The 15,339-nt window shown below is 45.7% G+C and overlaps 1 protein-coding gene across 3 annotated transcripts in view; it reads right to left on the bottom strand.

The window, feature by feature from the left end:
* Window positions 1-9,578, bottom strand: part of CORO2A (coronin 2A) — a 40,448-nt gene extending 30,870 nt beyond the window's left edge. For 2 of the 3 annotated variants that reach the window (XM_026866644.1, XM_026866646.1), the window contains exon 1: window positions 4,093-4,187. The gene's annotated coding sequence lies outside the window, so the exon portion shown is untranslated. Of the gene's footprint in view, window positions 1-4,092; window positions 4,188-9,430 lie in introns of those variants that run through there. The other variant, XM_026866645.1, reaches the window with a different exon arrangement.
* Between the last annotated feature and the right edge of the window lie 5,761 nt (window positions 9,579-15,339).

Below are 15,339 nucleotides of genomic sequence, written 5' to 3'. Positions count from 1 at the left end.
GTTCAGGGATGTCTGCAGCACTTAGACGCAGTTTTGAGAGGGCTATGGTGTGGCATATTTACTACTCTCCAGGAAATCAGACAAAACAAACAGGCATATGCATTTCCAACTGACTGAACATGTGCTTCACCATAGGCCAGGATGTTCTCACTTGCCCTGTTGCATCCCACTTACCCTAGGATTAGCGATTTGCCTGCACTGTGCGTGAAAATTTGTCTATTCTGGATTAATTTCTCTTCATCCTGGAGAAAGTAACCACATGGAAAAAGTAAAACATGTTTGACGAAACCCAGACATATCGTCATCTAATCCACACCCAGCTGAGAGCACTTTCTCCTCTGGTGCACAGCATTTTGTGAAAAAGTCAGAGCAGCCAGGTCAGCCCTAATAGTCTAGAAACTCAAGACATCGGCAGCAATTTGTTCTGCCTTTTACTATCTTTGATATCCTTGGTGTCTTTGATATCCTTGGCATTGATAGTGCCAGGAGCTGGAGGGTGTACAGAGCAGGAAGTTATTTTCCTTACAACCTGAGGAAGGCCTGAAAGAAGACTGATGGGCAGCTTATCTCCTGGAAATAGCAGCTCTTGGGTGTGGCTCCACACACTGTTATGAGTTTACCTCTCAGCACACACTCCTGACCTATTTGTGTTCTGACACTTTCAGTCCTATCCACGGGCTGCTTTCTCTTGCTCAAAGAACAGAAAATTAAGGCAAGGGGCAGGGGGGTGAGAAGTGTGAAAAAAAAAAAAAAAAAAATGGGGGTCAGAGCACAAATGGATGGGGGTCACATCACACCTGGAAGCAGAGGGAACTGGAGTGTCTTTGACAGCAATGGTATCCCTTCAGCTCACCCAAGGAACCACAGCCAGCTGGTAACGACCATGTCATTCCAGGAGAGGAGTAGCTACAGACCAGATCCTGTCTCCTCTGAACAGGTGTGCACATCTCAAGCAATGGCTGGACACACACCCTGAGTGGTGCTGCAACCAGCTGGAGCAGATAGGAATTTCGACTACATCAGGGTCAGATGGCAGATGGGTTTGTAACCTGACCAAGAAGTTTGGGGGCATGCCAGGCTCATGTCCTGCACTCCCTTCAGTGCATGCCAGGCTTCTGCTCTTTCCCAGTCACCAGGGACCAGCAAACTCCAAGGCACACACCATCTGCCACCTAGTATCTCCCACCACGTCACACACACAAAATGTAAGTGGATCACCACTGTGGGAGGGGAACAGTGATACCAGAAGACATGGAAGCCAGGACCTCCATGCATCCTGCAGCTGGCTGCCAGGAAAGGCATTCATTTTCTAATTTCCAGGTGCACAGAGCACCATCCTCACAAACAGACACCACGGGCTAAACATGCATGACTTCTTCCAGAGCCAAGAGTGTCCACTGCCATCCAACCTGATTCAGCAACTGGCTTAGTGTTGGTGACAATTTTCCACTGACTTTACGCAAGGGGAAAGGCTGAGCATCCCCATCATTGATGAATCTGGATGTTCTCTGTGTATTTTCTTTCCTTCCAGGCATGTTCCCTGCTCTGAAAATACAAGCAAGGAATGAAGTAGACTGGCTCTGTGCTGAAATACTTAACCATGGCATAAGTTGTGTTTCCAGGACAGAAGCAATACACAAAAACTGTGCACAGAGGACGATGCTGGACTGGCGTGTTCCTGCCTGACTCCACATGCCTGCACTGAGTTTTCAGTTCAGCTTCTGGTTCCTATCATCAGCAACACAAAAACCAGACAAAATACATCAGCTCTAGGCACTGCTCTTAGGAAAGGTGCCAGACAGTTAGAGAATTCAGTGGAGAGTGGTTGGACCAGTGAGCAAAGGTGTGTGACCTGCTAAGAAAGCCTAAAACCGTCAGGGTGGAGATGGAGGGAAACCATGACAGTAGGCTTCAAACGTGGAAAACGTTGCTACAAAGAACATATAAATCATCTGCTTTCAAAGTCTAAGGGTGACAAGAGAGTGAAAAAACATGCGTTTTAACCACATCAGAGAAGTCTCCAATTAGGTATCAGTAAAACTTTCTAACAGTAACAGGAGTGGGAGAAGGAACAGCATGAATCTCTATCAGCAGTGTTTCCCAAGCAGAAGGGAAGCTTGGGAAAGCTTGGTAGAAGCCTAGCAATGACAGAGCTACAACTGACCCTGATTTGGACAGGAGACAGACAGAGCTGGAACTGAGAAATCACATAATACTGTGATTTCATGTGCAGTAAGCCTTCTATGTCTGAAGTGTGGCAGGGCTACACCTGCTCGTACTGGCTGCACTAACCCCCTCAGCAGGGCACCCAGTATCTCCATTTTAAGCAAAATTCAATGCAATACTTAATGTCAAAATTGCAATTCTGAAAAAGCAGGGCAAAACAGCTGCATCAGAAATAGCTACTGCAGAACAATCTGCTTCATTATGGTACCAAGAGTTGTGCTTCAAGCCAAGCTGTTGAGCAATGGCTATCATCCCTGCCATTAACAGTCAGAGTAGCTCCTTTCAAAGGAGTCACTATTAAGAGTGGTATACTAGTAGATGAAAGCCAAAAGTTTAATTTGAGTTCATTTGTTTGATGCAGCATTTGAGCTGAAGCCTCCCCTACTGCACTAGTGAAAACAAGCAGGCCCTATTTCCTAGAGTTTAACCTCAATAACTATACGGGACTGCAAAAAGGATGCATAGAGGGAAGAGACCATCCCATCCAGATGCAGAGCTGAAGATGATGGTAAGCAAAACAGGTGGGGGCTTCAGAAGCAGAGATCACATGACATCATGGAAAAGGGAGGAAACTGAGGCAACAAAACCATTCAAAACAGCATCTGGAGAACTCACAGGAGTCAAACAAGCGCAGTGGGCACAAGAAACTTCTCTTCTGTATTCAACCTGGAGCTCCTTCAGGGAAGGTGTCTGAGGTCTCTGGCTACAGATAGTTCTTCTAGCTAACCAGGCTGGAAATCATCTCCTCATTTGCAGAGAGCTGGCTTTCTGTGCCCAGAGCTGCCGCCGGACCATCCCAGCACCCATCTCCCGTGGGACCAGGCTGCAGACACAAACTAAGCCACAACCTCCACCTTTGTGCACAGTGCATCCAGGGGCCTGGCAGCACCCAGCATGCATCCTTCAAGACAGAAGTCCTTGGCCCCTTCTGTCCCCACACCAACACCTATTAACATTTCACTGCCTGAAGGGTGTAGAGGGAGGAGGCCCACTGCTAAATCCAGTGATACAAACAGGTATCCTACTCCACCAGCTATAAGATCACCTTTATTCAAAGCTTTTTTTGCAAGTTTCATGCAAACTAAGTCTGTGCAAGCACAAGATCACTGCCTGTAGAACATCACATTACGTGTATTACAGCAACACAAGGTGGTATTACAATCCTGGTATGGAAGCAGGGCACATAAAGGCTGCATGGATTATAAAAGCAGCACTTAATTCAGCCAATGCAGAATTTATAGGCCAGATAACAGTTTGTAAGCTCTAACAGAAAGGCCTCCAGCTCTGCCTGCCTTCAGGTAAGCAAGGGGAGAACAGACTGCCTCTGCCCCTGATCTCAGGACTATTGCAGCAATCAAAGGATGGCCAGTGTTTCTGGAGACCAGAATCTGGCACAGCATCTCCTGAAAGGACAGACTTGCATCCTCTCCCCATCCAAACACATGCTGAGATGCTCACACTCCTCAGAACACCCCATGCCTGGGCTGAGAGCCTTCCAGTTCATCATGCACAATGTGGGTGGCACATGCCCACCACCAAACAATGGTTTTCTCATTCTGCTCACCACCAAGCTGGGTACAAATACCTGTCAGTGAATCAATAATAGTTACGTTTGCCTCATACTCCCCCATTTCACGCAAGAAGCCTCCCTTCTGCTTGAGACCTGTGCTCCACATGGCCTATGTTACACTCCTGTGTGAAAGTTGCCCTGGCATCAGGAGACATGGGCTGAAATCCAGCCATACCACTGGACACCTTGCCCCAGTGCACTCCTGGGGAAAGCACATAACATGTCAATCTTCAAAACACTTTTAAGTACTTTTTTTAATTGTTCATAGGCAGTTTCCAAACTTGCCTATACCTCACCTGGCACTCTGAAAAACACTTTGGATGATCAGGTGATCCAACATGGCAAGGTGGACTCTTCCTTTCCTTATTGACAGGGAATCAAAAGAATTTACAGTTCTGAAGGACTTTTCTGAGGTCCCATTCTTTTGAAAGCTGGCAATAATTTGAAAAAGCAGAGACACCAACAAGAAAAAATAAATTTAACCTCATTCAAGAAAAGAGATTAAAAGGGGAGAAAGGAAGGAGCTAATAAGGAGGATTTTCAAAGTTACAGTGAACATTTAAATCTGAAATGCCCTTGAAAACTTTTCATTTCCCTCTTCATTCTCTCTTTTGGAATGCTAAACTTGTGAGGCATAGGTAACAATCTCATCATTTTTAGGTGCTGTTTCTATGGCCAAAAAATGCATAGGACACCTTTGCTAGTGTCTTGAGAGCACCGTTTGCAAGTATCCAAGAAGAGTGTCACAAGAGATTAAAAATTCCAACTCCATGCAAATAAGCAGACTGAAACTGGCATGAGGATACACAACTAGAAGGGTCCAGAGAAGACACACATCCTCTTCTCAGTCCTGTACCAACAGTCCATGAAATAAAATCTTTACATGCACTCAACTCCAATAAAATCAAGCAAAAGCAATAATCACTGGCCTTCCCAAAATCTGACTAGGCCCATGATCTTCTCTGGCCCCTTCTCTCCTACTGTCTTCAGCTCACTTTCATTCATCTTATCCTTCTCTCCTGCTAAATTCTCTCTCCTCTCCTCCTTGTCCTTTTCCTCCACACAGCTCATCCTCTCAAGATTCACCCCTCACCATCCAAAAATGAATAATGTAACATGCTGCCAAAAGACAAGAGTCATTCTCAGAGTCTTGAAAAGCCTTTTCAGCTATCTTGTCTCTGCCAATGCAATTAGATAATCCCTAGAGCCAGATGATGAGATATAATGTACATGGAGTCAGCTTCAACACTGCCCTACACTGTACGCCAATCTGTGCATGGAAAATAGGAGAGACATTCACATACCTAGGACTTGTAGCAAGGAAGCAGTTAAATACGTGATTTTAAATAAGGCAATTAATATACCATGAAATACTGCTTGTTTTCTGCCTGAGAGCCAGCTATAGGCACTGTAAATTTCATTACATGAATCCATATGGAGCAGACTGTACAAGATAACTCCATCAAAGTCCCTCCCTCCTCACTCTGCTGTCCCCACAACAGATTTATACTGAAGCAGGAAGACATCTGCGACCTGCTTCCAAACCAGATTTGTGCAGTCTTCACACAGGCACAAGGTCTTGGTTTCAGTGTCTCCACTTTCTAGAGACTGTTGGCCCCTCGTCTCATCAGAGAGGTGTGCTTCTTGATGAATCTTGCTTCTTGATGAATCTTAGCAAAGGAACAGCTGCAAAGCAGGCTGCTCCAAAACCTTCTGCTCTTACCTAGGCCAGCATCAAGGCACAACTGGGGAGCAGTTCTGTACACACATCAGGTCAGCAAGGCCAATATTTCTCACACTTCCTGCAGAAGACATCTGTCACCTGGATGTAGTACACTAGCAAGACTCACATACAAGCACTTTGACTGGGAAATGGCTGCTCTTAGCAGCTGACTAACCAACCAAGCCAAATAAGCCTCAGGTCCACCCAGCTAGACTTGGAAGATTTTGGCAAAAACAAATACATCACATAATTGTATTTACTCTGAATAATGCTAATAATGCTTCTCCCAAAGGGCAAAGATCTCTCTCCTCGTTAAACAAGAGCATTCAGTACAGTCATTAAGAAAACAGCATGTAGAGGAACTTCTCACTTCCAGATGGCTTTAAAACTTCAAACCTCACACCACTCCATAAACATTTCTCACCCTTTCTTCTTGACTTATGCAGAGAAAAGGCTGTTGGCTGCAACCCTGATAGGAGCACAGTGATGACAAAACAAGCAAGCACTGAGAAAGGTGTCTGCTTGTTACAACTAGTCTGCAAGTGCCACTTTAGAGCTACACGCAACTAGTGCTGGGTTTCAGTTTCCCATCCCATGTGTCCTTGTTTGCCACCAGCTTTCATGGCAATGAAAAGGGCTTCATTAAAAACAAGAAGAGTGGACAAACATGTCCCTCTTGCTAAATCAAGTATTGTAATAAGATACAGTTTTTTGCAAGGAGCAAACACTCATCCCAGGACCGTTTTGTAAGACAGGACAGACACAGACCAGACTCAGTCACGAGCAGTCAGCCCACTGGAGCATGGTGTGGTCCAGCTGTCATTTTATTATACTCGACACAAACATTCCCAGGTGATTTCACCAGAACAGTCAGCTCCTCACATCTCACCCTGTTCCCAGCTTTCTCTTTCCCCTTTCATCAGAAACAGCAGTAAGGGACAGTTTTATCACAGATGTTAGTGAACAACCCTCTGGCTCAGAGAAAGGCCACCCACAGCAACACATCCATAGTATTGCTGCAGCTTTCTCCAGTTGTGCCTTGCAAACCCCAGGAGAGACTCCCTCACTCTCCTGGTGACCTGCACCACCCTCTTTAGGTTGATGTCTTTAGGTTGAGACTTCTGCTCATGGGTTTCCATGCCTAGCCTGAAGAACCAGCAGAGAAGGGAGTACTTTCTGAGACACCTACCTCCTGCCCCCAGAGAAGACTCACTAGCAGCCTGCAGGAAGCCTGGTGGCTTGGGCTTGTAATTCTCTGAATGACAGGGTCATTAATAGTATGAGTGTACTCAGAAACATCAAGTCCTATGCATCACCAGGCAGACGGAGAGGCAGTCCCTGGTTTGTAGCCTGAAAAGAAACTAGGACACCCTTCACAACACCAAGGAAATTACTGCACTATTGGGCTGCTGCAAGAGCACATAGAGGCTTTGCCAAGACACCCCTTTGCTCCATTGTTTTGGGGCCATCCTCATCTCATCCCAGTAGCAGCTCTTGCTTCCCCATGATAAAGATCCCTATCACAAAGGCAAATGCTCCTCTCTCCCGTCCTCTCCTGCGCAGTGACTCCTCATTTATAACAAGCTTTTTCCATGAGAGTGTACATCAATAAATTAAAGTCAAACCCTCATACAGCCAGAGGATCATATCATGGAATGGTTTTAGTTGGAAGGGACCACAAAAGATCATCTGATTCCAACCCCCCTGCCATGGGCAGGGACAGCTTCCACTAGCCCAGGTTGCTCAGAGCTCCGTCCAACCTGGCCTTGAACCCTTCCAGGGAGGGGGCAGCCACAGCTTCTCTGGGCAGCCTGTGCCAGTGCCTCACCACCCTCACAGTGAAGAATTTCTTCCTTACATCTAATCTAAATCTACCCTCTCTCAGTTTAAAACCATTGCCCCTCATCCTATCCCTGCACTCCCTGGTAAAAAGTCCATCCCCATCTTTCCTGTAGGCCACCTTTAAGTACTGGAAGGCCACTATAAGGTCTTCCTGGGACCTTTTCTTCTCCAGGCTCAACAACCCCAACTCTCTCAGCCTGTCTTTACAAGGCAAGAGCTCCAGCCCCCTGATCATCTTTGTGGCCTCTTCTGGACTCACTCTAACTGGTCTATGTCCTTATGTTGGGGGCCCAACACAGTACTCCGGGTGAGGTCTCATGTGAGTAAAGTAGAGGGGGAGAATCAACCTGCTGGCCACACTTCTCCTGATGCAGCCAGGATATGGTTGGCTTTCTGGACTGCAAGCACCCATTGCTGGCTCATAGTCAGTTTTCCATCCACTGCTACGCCCAGGTGCTTCTCCTCAGGGCTGCTCTCAATCCACTCTTTGCACAGTCTGTATTTGTCCTTGGGATTGCCTCAAGCCATGTGCAGGACCTTGCACTTGGACTTGTTGAACTTCATGAGGCCCATCTCTCAAGCCTGTCAAGGTCCCTCTGGATGGCACATCCCTTCCCTCCAGTGTGTCAGCCGCACCATGCAGCTGGGTGTCATTGGCAAACTTCTGAGGGTGCACTCAATCCCACTCTCCATGTCACCACCAAAGATGTTAAACAGCACTTGTCCCAACACCAATCCCTGAAGAACACCACTTGTCACTGCTCTCCACTCAGACATTGAGCTCTCTGAGTGCGACCATCCAGCCATTTCTTTATGCACCGAGTCCTCCATCCATCCACGTGTCACCAGTTTAGAGCCAAAGATGTCCTGTGGGACAGTATCAAATGCTTTGCACAAGTCCAGGTAGATGATGCCAGTCGCTCTTCCCTTATCCATCCAAACCTTGTGTTAAAAGGGTCATGCTGTCTTATCTCATTTTAAGCATTCCTCACCTTAGGGTGTGAAAGGTTTTAGGTAAGGCTGTAAAAAATACACTGCTGTCACTACAGAGGAAATATTGCTAAGAACTGATCACAGAGATGGATATTTAACAGATTATTTTCTCCCCAACAACTGCACACAGCAGGCAGCAGTACTGCACAAGGCCATCTTCCAGTCCTCTGGTACCTAGAAGGCTGCTTGCTGGTGCACCAAGAAGATGTAGGTGCTGTAACACACCTCCAGCATTTCAGCTTCTTTCTTAAAGGAAATGTAAACCTTTTCTTTTGCCCGGAGAAGGCAGAAAGCCCAAACATTAACTGCAACTCTGTTTCAGCTCAGGAAGCAGTTCCAAGCACAAATGAGGAAATTTGTGGCAAAGGAATAGTAGAAGAAGCAGCTAAAATAGTTAAGTTGTTGCAGGTGAGATTCAGGAAATATTCAAGAGCTCTTCAAGAGCAAGAGCAATATACTGTGAGCAAGAGAGGCTAAAGTTGCAGTCAAATGAAGAAAATAGAAAGGGGCTCATAAATTTAGGCAGATTTAATATAGAAAAGCACAACCAACAGGATGAGAAACAATTTCTATATGACACAAAAGCTACTAAACTCTTTCTTAAGCACAACCACAGCAGGATTTTCAAGGTTCACCTCCTCCGAGTTTATAATGGTCCATCCCAAAATGCAAGAAAACAAGCAAAGACAGAATGAGACCTGCATGAGACCAGGACATCCTCATTTCACAACCATAAAAAGCATACACCCAGGAGGGGGAAAAAGGGACAAGTGTCCTGGGAGGAATATAGAAACACTGTCCAAAGATGCAGGGTTGGGTTCAGGAAAGCTAAAGTTGTATCTGGCAAGGCATGTAAAGGGTAACATGAAAGGTTTCTACTGGTACATCATCAGCAAAAGAACTACTAGGGAAAAAGTGGGCCTGCTGAGAATGGGAATGGGGCCTGGGTGAGAAAAGACACCAGATATGCTGAGGCACTGAATGCTTTCTTTATCTCAGACTTAACTGCTAACACCAGCCTTCAGGTATCCTAGGCCCCTGGGACTTGTGGAAAGTCCAAGGCAAGGAAGACTTACCCTTGGTGGAAGAGGATCAGGTCAGGGAACGTTTAAACAGGTTGAACATACACAAGAGCCTGAGGGGATGCACCCACAGGAGCTGAGGAAGGTGGCCCATGTTGTTGCAAGGTCATTCTTGGTTTACTCAGAAAGGTCTCGGCAATCAGGGAACATCCCTGAGCCCTGGAAGAAGGAAAATGTCACCCTTATCTTCAAAAAGGGCTAGACAGAGGCTCTGAAAAACAACAGATCCTTCAGCCTGAGCTTGATCAGGTAGTTAAATGTAAGAAGAAACTTTTTTACTGTGAGGGTGGTCAAACATGTTGCTGAGAGAGGCTGTGGAGTCTCTAATCTTAGAGATACTCAAAACCCAACCAGACAATGCCCTGAACAACCTGCTGTAGGTGAACCTCATTTGAGCTGGCAGTTGGACTAGATGATCACCAAAGGTGCCACTCTCAGCCATGCTGCAACCCTGTGAAAACTGCAGTGATCTCTTAGGGAGAGCATCCTGAGCAGATATGGTGAAATCAGACTAAAACTTTCTCTCTACTTACACCATGAAGGAGATGGGAGAAGTTCTCATTACACAACACTGCCTGCCAGGGACTCATCAGTCTGTCCCTGCTCAGGGGAAGGGAAACAAGCAACAACTCAACCAGCTGACTTAAAGCAACAAAAATAGCTGGACTACAGTGTGCACGTATTTAAATCCAACCATATGAGGAAAGCAAGAAATCAATGTTAGAAGGTTTTCAGGAGAGGCTGGGGAAAGGAAAACAACATCAAAAAGTAAAAAACAGAACAAAGTTAGACATACAGACATACAGATAAAAATGAGATAGATGGAAAGCCAGCACACCTTTTGTAAACACTTGCCAGGCCTCATCAGTCAAACTGCAAACAAAAGCTGAAATTTCTGTGTACTCAGTTTCCAATACATTGTTCCTCACCACAGTTGATAAGGCAGCATGAGGTCAGCAGAAGGTCCTCAAATGGCCAAGTGGTTTGTGAAAAATGGGAAATACCTACTTTTTGTGTGCTGCCGGCTTAAATTCAAAATACACTCTTAACACCCTATTTATGTGCCTACATGACTCCCAGGAAGGATAAATTCATAGAACAGAGGCAGATCATCACATATCTTGGGAGTCCATCTTTTATTCTATTCTTCTCATTCTTTTCTCTACATCCTTCAATAAGGATCTTTTTCTAAAATTCTCCAGTAATGGACAAACCATCATCTTCCTGTGAAACTTATCTCTGTACTTCAGCTGCCCTTTAAGATTACAAACCTTTTTACTGTTTACAAAATTAAATCTCCTTTTGTGCAGTCAGTGCCCCTTGCGTATCCCATTTAGCCAGATTACAGGAAACAGACTATTCCCTTCTTCCTGCAGCAAGCTTTCCTCCACAGTTAACACATAGCTTATGAGTCTTCTCCAATTTTTACCTCGTTCTCCTTCTGTCACCCACATTTTCTCAACAGTTGATGAATTTGTCCTCCTCGCTTCCACTCTCTTTGGCTGATCTGTATTTTTCCAAAAGAGTTGGACCTAAAACTGGCATACATCTGTTTTACTAACATGAATGAACAGATGCTCCTTTATAATTTACCAGATACTCTCCTGCTCATATTTATAATTTCCTTGCTATAGCATGTCACTGGGTCATGTTCAGCCTGGAATGAACTGCAGCCCCTGGACACTTTTCATCAGAACCACGCTGGGTCTGACAGTACTGCATCATCTGAAGACCTGGACCTTTACTACTGAACCACATCCTGATTTTCCCATGCTATTTCTTCAGCTGATCAAGGCAATTTCAAATGAGAGCCCTGTCCTTCCGCAAACTTCCTGATCCATCTGGTTTCCTGTTTATTATTTATTCCTTTGTCCTAATTACTAACAAAATTACCAAACAGCATCAGACAGAAGGAAGAACCCTGCAAAACTCTTCTCAATAAATCCTCACATTTTGATAATTAACTGTCACATAAACTCTCCTGTATATAGTTTCCTCATGTACCTTACCATAGACGTGTATCTAGAGCCTATTCCCTTATCTTAATTGTGTGGGACAGCACTGAACATTTTCCTGAAGTCAAGATAACATTTCCTGCTTCTCCACTTTCACCGCACTCACCACCCTTTGCAGGAGGAAATCAAAATGTTTTGACATCATTGATTTTGCCATGCTTATCCTGCTTCTTTCAGTTCATTATTTCTGCCACATGTTCCACTTTTTCTTGTTGTTCTGACACTCTCATGGAGAGGCTCAAGCCTCCCTCTATCCAGAGCTCAGGACTGTCCTCCAACCTCTGCAGAGTCCTCAGAGACAGCTTGCTAATTGCTCTGACTTAATTTTGGATGGTTCTTCATGTGTCCTGCAGCCCACACTGACTGGGGTCTCCACACAGATGCCATGAGCCCTGCCTAACATCACCTACCTCACTGTAGCCCAAATCACCACTCATTCCTTCTTGCTGTTGCAGAGAAATTTAGCCATGTTTGGGAGGAGCTCTGTATTTGTCCATCTAAGAAACCAGTACAGTTGGAAGCTGCCAGCCAGGACTGTACTGCTGGGATGACCACAGAGCATGCCCAGCCAACTAGGTGGCAATTCACTGGCTAAGCTAACCGGTACCCCACTATCCACTGGCGTCCAGGGACTGAACTGCATGCAGGACAGAAAACTGCTGCTTGTTCCTAACAGCCAACTAGGAGTGCAAGTTCTTCGGTATGTCCAAGCTCTTGTTGTTATGGGGCTTCGGGAAGAGGTTTTTCCAACACACAAGACTGAGCTCCATGTCCAGTACACCAAGGTCACTCACAGAAAGTCTCAACTGCAGCAGGAGAAGAGCTCCTGTCTCTCCTGTGACCAGAGATCTGGAGCAACACCCAGGAGTCCAAATTCAAAATCAAGTGAGCCAGGACACCTCCTGTCACAGCACACCTTCTCAGGCTGCACAAAGTCTTGCTGCTACTGTGGAAAGTCTTGCCCGCAGTGATGTGCATCCTAGCAGCTCTCTGCAGGACAGACTGCCTCACACCCCTGCCTGCACTGACTGTGGTCAGCACGCCAACAAATGCTCCTGTGCAGACATGCTTATCTACAGGCAAGACAGGGATGAGCAGCATCTTCACCTTTTGCCCTGTGAGAAGTATTGCTTTCGGATTAGTTTCTGCATGCCAAGATGGACCAGCAACACTGCTGTGATTGTATTAATGCAATTACAGGCTTTAGCTTCTACTGAAACAGTATTACCACATATATAGGCCTGGAAAGCCCAGCGGTTAATAACAGGATAAGTAAAGGTGTCTGTGCTTTGCAGTACATGGAAAGCAACAGCTCTAGAAATCCAGAGAACAACCACAGCTCACACTTCACAGCTCCACGGATAACTCCATCAATCCCATTCTCTTTTCTTCTTCCTTTTATTGCAGTTACCACTCTCTAATTTCGTAACAGAAATTGTCTTTTTCTTCACAGGAAGGGGGTGGGGGAGAACTCCCAGAGAACACTTTCTTTGGAAAATTTATGCATTCCTGGCAATTTGATTGCTTTTGTAAGTAATCTATCATGCACCTGAAGTGCTAAGGTATGGACAACAGGCCCAAGCCAGGGTTGACCTACAGATGAATTATAGATGAATCCCATATATTTTATAACTGATAACCATTGTGCTAGTAGGTATTGTACTAAGTTATAACAACCTGCTTATGCTGATATAAAAAGTGCTAAAGCTTTGAAATACTGCAGCCTGAACAACAGGCGCCAAGCCGAAGCTGCTAACAAAGTATGGAATCATTAACAATGTAAACTCGCTAATGAAAGATGCAGCCTAGAATATAATCAGTAGTGAGGACGAAATGCTGAGAGAATGTCTCCAACTTCCCGTGTTTAGCCTGTTCAAGGCTGAGAACCCGAGTATCTGGCCTTGGTAGAAACCCCCTTGGTCTACCCTCGCAGAGCCCTGGCCAGGCTTTGGGTGGAATCAAACGGGAGAATGAAACCAGAAATTTTCCTCTTAAAGCAAAGGTGCCGGCTATTCTGGCCTGTCGATCTCTGGTCTATAGGGCTGGGCCCCTTTGCAGTGACTCTGGCAGCCTCACCTACGGGTGGAGGCACCGCGTAGGATTTCCCCCTTGCCGGGACAGGCTCCCCAAACCCTCGCTGTAACCGGGGCTGCCCAGCCACTGCGGGGCTGGATGGTGGTGATGTGCGAGTGGTGATGGATCTTTCTTAATCACTGTTATCTTTCTCTGGTACTAATGATTTGATGCATTACCCTGTATTTTCCTGTTTGTGGCTTTAGGTGCATTATTCTGCCTTTTCTTACTGCATGTTTTACTGTTACATTATTTGGTTATCACCAGTAAAATACGCCTACTCTTCTCACTCTGGTGTCCAAGTTTAACCGGCATCCTTAATCAGCAAAACAGCACCTCTTAGGTCCAGCATGTTGAACTGTGGCCCTTTGCCAGTCATTTCCCTGCAGCGTACGCACACAGCAGCTGTGCCATATGGCCCTGCTGGTCTATGCTAGGCATTTCCCTTTCCATGATGCACGGATTTGCGACAGCCATGTTACAGGTTGGCATGCTGGCTCCAATCCTTATCCAGACAACATTTTTCACTAATTTGAGACTCTCAGGTTTACATTTTGAAGTTTGCATTTTTTTAAAAAAATCCACCCACACTTCTATCCTCAAAGTTTAAAAATGTAAGATGAGTACATCCTCAAGTAACCCTGAAGGCAAACAGGAATATCAGTGTTATCTACAACTTGTAAGACACACATATGAAACAGTATCCTGCCTTTTACAGATGTTTTATCACACTCTGTCTTGATCTACTGCTTCAAGACAAAATCAGAGCCCTCAGAATTTCATCACCAGCCATCAGCCCCCTGGGTTGGGTGCCAAATAAGTACAGACCCTTTTGTTTCTGGTCCAGCTTCTCTCAAACCTGTCACACCAAATGGTTTCTGAGCTTCACAGCTTAAGCTGAGGTCCCCTTCAAGCCATGGATGCTCTCCTAGGCACATCTGCAAGAGAGCAGGTCAGGCACCCCCAGATGCACCTTGTTGTCCAAATTCCACTTCTGCTGTAATAACACTATCAAAGAAAAATTATCGGTAATAAATTCCTTTGGGTCCAAAGTCAACCAACAACATTATTATGCAGCAATCCAGAGCTTTAAATACCATCTGTATGTGTCATCTCAAACCATACTACAAGCTCAGAGGCTATAGATTTATTGTTATGAGAGTAATAAACATGGTTTTCACCTCTTCGTTCACAGCTTGGTTCCACCTAATGGAGGGCAAACAAAGACAGTTGCCTCTTCCACAACTCTAGTCTGAGAAGCAAAATCCTGCCTACAAGGATGTTGCCTTAGAGGTGAGGGCTGTCAGTTCAGAGTCCCCAGATGGACAACCTGGCCACTGGACCATGGCACTGACCATGTCACTTGACAGCCAGCTGCTAAAAGACAGCAAAGGGAGCCACAGAAAGATACAGAATCACAGAATCATCTAGGTTGGAAAAGACCTTGAAGATCATCTAGTCCAACCATCAACCTAACACTGACCATTCTCAACTCCACCATATCCCTCAGCGCTGTGTCAATGTGACTATTAAACCCATCCAGGGATGGGGACTCCACCACCTCCCTGGACAGCCCATTCCAATGCCTAACAACCTGTTCTGTAAAGAAATGCTTCCTGATATCCAGTCTAAAGCTTCCCTGAAGCAACTTGAGGCCATTCCCTCTTGTCCTGTCTCTTTCTACTAGGCTAAAGAGGCTCTCTGCACCCTCCTTTCAGGTAGCTGTAGAGGGCGATGAGGTCTCCCCTCAGCCTCCTCTTCTCCAGACTAAATAACCCCAATTCCCTCAGTTGCTCCTCGTAGTTCCCAGGCTGG

Source organism: Athene cunicularia, assembly GCF_003259725.1.
Source record: "Athene cunicularia isolate RWA chromosome Z unlocalized genomic scaffold, athCun1 chrZ_part3, whole genome shotgun sequence".
Lineage (NCBI taxonomy): Eukaryota > Metazoa > Chordata > Aves > Strigiformes > Strigidae > Athene > Athene cunicularia.
Note: the sequence above shows the minus strand (reverse complement) of the source record. Positions and strands in the feature narration are given on the sequence as shown.